This window comes from Atta colombica, unplaced genomic scaffold, assembly GCF_001594045.1.
Source record: "Atta colombica isolate Treedump-2 unplaced genomic scaffold, Acol1.0 scaffold254, whole genome shotgun sequence".
Taxonomy (NCBI): Eukaryota; Metazoa; Arthropoda; class Insecta; order Hymenoptera; family Formicidae; genus Atta; species Atta colombica.
In genome coordinates this window covers 1,394,289-1,398,396 of record NW_017259353.1, presented here as the reverse complement: position 1 = coordinate 1,398,396, position 4,108 = coordinate 1,394,289, and positions in this window count along the sequence as shown.

Genomic DNA, 4,108 nt, shown 5'->3' with positions numbered 1-4,108 from the left:
ATATATATATATATATACATACATGCGTACATATACATATATATTTTTTTACATAGTCCCGGCTTAATAACCCCGCCATTCTCTTTTAACCCTTTCGCCAGATCAGTCGCTACATTGTCATAGTCCATTGAACATAGTCCGCAATAGTCATTTCGAATAATACCACCAATTACAGTATTGCAATAGCTTTTAGAGACAATCGTGTGCGTAAATTGTATAACGCGCCCGGCCGGCGTTTTCAATTGACATCTCGGTAAAATTATCGCAATTGTTACGCAAGAGTACTCGCTAATTTTCCGCCGACATAGTTTCATATGAAATTATTTGAAAGATGCGTGATGATTACAGTTTTTTAACAAGTTTATATAATCCTCGAAAGAGACACACTCTCATAAAATCGATCCTCTCACAAGCATAATATATATAGAAGTATATAAACTTTGCATTAATCTTATCAAACTCATTGTAAGTAAACATAAAAATATTATTTCACTACTAATAATATTTGTATTGTAATATTTGCAAGATAACTTACTAAAAAAGTGTGTGAGTTGTGAAAAAGGATTGAAATTATTTCAATTGCGTTAATTAATTCGATCAGAATACAAATTGAAAGAAAATTTCAACTATCTAATTCATTAAATATAGTAATGAATTCTGAGTGCTATGAAGTGTCAATGAAGCCACTTACAGATTTAAATAGATTTAACACCTGGTTTGGAACAATTGATTTTTAATCTTATTAGATCTCGAGGAATTAGAAGCTCCTTGAGAACAAATGCCGATTTTCTCGGAATAAAATTTTAATTTGACTTCTTTGCAGTATTTTAATTTCATTGAACAATGGCATATTTAATTCAACGGCTATATAAATAGCTGATTTTGTTTACAGTTGTGGCTTAGGAGGATCGATCTCAAGGTACAGAAATGTTCTCGCTGCGGTTTGCCATCTCTTTCAATCTCTAGAGAGTAGTGGACTGTCGCGGAGTATTCGCATTATACGTGGATAAGAAGATAAGGCCGAACGTAGTTAATGTATGGCAGGAAACGACAGCGATATCAGTAACGACCGAGACTCCGCACGAGGTTGTCGCCGATAATAACGTGCGAGTTGGAAGCTCGTAAAGGCCTCCGAATCAGCCGAATGCTCTCGCGCGGTTCATTTTGTGATTATAAAAGCGGATTAACGACGCCGTAAACGCAGTGAGCCTTTCATGAACTGTCTGGACATCGCCGTTCGCTCGACTCTCTCCCTTCGGCGAGATGTAAATGCGCAGCTGTAGTGAATAATTCTCGCTGCGGTGACATTCGGAATTTGCGAGCAAACGTCACCGTCAACATCCAAACAGATGCAAAAAAATCTTGGTTCATGTCTTTCATAAATTTTCGAACATTATCATTTAGATACGTTTTTACGAAAGTTGTGGCATAAACACTAATCTTTTTGCAAATAATTACGAAATCATCTGTAAAAATCTTCTGTAAAAAAAATGCAATAACCTTTTTGTACATTTCACATTATTTTAATTTGCATTTTTTTTATATATAATTGCAAAAAGTTATCTATGGAAATATACATAAAGCTAATAGTGCACACAGAGAAAAAGATTTCTTTGGATTTAGTATTCCTATTTATTTAATTAAAATTTATTTTATTGAAACAATATATGCTTGTACGAAATATTTGAATAAAAATTTTGTTGTTTTATTCGAGAAATCTCTATTGCTTGACAGAAATAACATTATTATTTGAAGTAATATTTTTCAATTAAATAATATATTATTTGATTACAATGAATAAAAACAATGAAACAAATTATTTATTTGAAAATGGCAGAATATTATATAAAGGTTGTTCCATGCAAATAATTGCTTTCTTAGAACAATCATTATATCATTTTTGGCTGAAAATATGAAAACAATAGCTTGTACGTCTAACAACAGGATTAAACGAACAGTGTTACGTGTTGTGTCAATTATGTTTGTGCTGTACAGTTTGATCTTGCGAATACCGAAGATATAGACATTGTTCAAATAATGTATTTAAGACAAAGATATATATTGTTTCAAATTCAAACAGTCGCACTTATTGATTCAAACAAATTGATTTGTTTGGATCATTCCAAATAACAAATTTATTTGGATACAATCAAATTTATTAAGAATATACTTTGTTTCTTCTATATACTTATTAAATTTTCACAATTATTATAAAATGTGCTCGACTAACACAATGAAGCGCGTTTTTATGTCTACATAAAACGCGTTTAGACTTATAAGATTATGACAAATTTATCTCGAGCGTAGAATATAGAAAGTAAAATGGAAAATTGTAACGATGAATATTATATATTAACACACAATATTGCGCAATTGTAAAGTATGTAGCGCAATTGCGAAGATATTCGAGATGTCCTCAAGATGAGCAATCACTTTATTCATTTGCCCACTTCGTCCATTGTACTTGCTTCGACGATCTTTTTCTAAACGATAAACGGAACATGTCATAAGGACGATTGGTGCAAATAATTAGTCATTGCTGTATCTTCATGCAACCGTACAATTTGTCACCTGTCTGCATTAGTTAGAAGATTTGTCGAATAAGACGAGAGAAGTTCGGATAAATTATCGTAGTTTTTTTTTTAAATAAACTTGATAATTTACGATCGGACCTTGTCTGTATGAACTTAAAATCACTGCATAATGCTACAGACAATTGCAGACTAGGCAAAAAGTACGTAAGAGCGCACGGCCGGGAACGATCCGCCGTCTCAGGTACTTAATAATCGACACGATGTAATGATGCATTATGTAAATGTAATAACAAACTCAGGAAATCTGAAGCAGCCAGGCCGTGATACTATACTTATAGACTACTATTACTACTACTGCTACTATTACTACTACTACGACTACGACTACTACTACTACTACTACTACGACTACTACTACCACTACTACAACTACTACTACTATTACTATTACTACTACTATTATTACTACTACTACTACTACTATTACTACTACTATTACTACAATACTATTACTACAATTACTGCAGGTGCGATTCTTACGTTGATCTGACCTTGGCGACTCGCGCCTGACACTGTTTTGTTTCATTTGTTCTTTTATTTCTTGTTTGTTATGAGATTTTACACTGGCAAGTGACGCAACATTTGTACATTGTACGCTTCGGCGCGCGTGTAAATCCGTTCTCGATTTATCTTTATTTTATTGACAGACTGCAACTGATGTTGTACATCTTTAACAAAGAAAATAAACTAAACATTGTTATTTTCATAATCTTTAATATCTGGTCAAATTAATTTTTAACATATCTTTTTAATCTTGAAGTGCTATTCATATTTTTTTTACATTAACACTTCTCTAAGTAAAAATTCATCTACAGAAGCATTTACAGCAAGATGAACTTTATTTTGAAATATATTAATCTAACATCTAACTTTGATTGTAATTGAGACTTTTGTATTAGTTGAAATTTATTTTTTATATTTTTTAAAGAATTTTTATTTCTCTCGAAAGAGAGTAAAAATATTTTATGCGATTTAAGTTTAGAATATTTATTTATAAAATCTTATTTCCTTGTTTTAATCACACAAAAATATATTTTAATTTCTAAATGAATGTAAATAATAACCAATGTTCGTTTATTTAAAAAATACAATTTATTCTTACAGCATATATAACTTTTTTTTATTTGGAAAATTAATCGAAACGAATTTTTGCGTGCGCATTTACGAAAAGAAAGAAATAATTGTGAAATCACCATAGCTACCTCCATGTTATTAAATATCAATCTTTTTCTCGCGTTATTACTCATGCTCACATACATGACATATATTATTTTATAAAACTTCGCACGTGTCAACTGCGAATTGTCTTCTCCGTGTGAAAATAAAAATATATATATTATATATTATATATATTATATATATTACATATATTATGTATACACGATATATTTTACACATAGTCATGCGCGGGACAATGTAGCTTCCAGGATTTAGTTAAGAGATTGCCTCCTTACGTGGAACAGTCGAGCGAGCGTAAATAACAATTAATAACGAACAAACAGATTACACAGTCA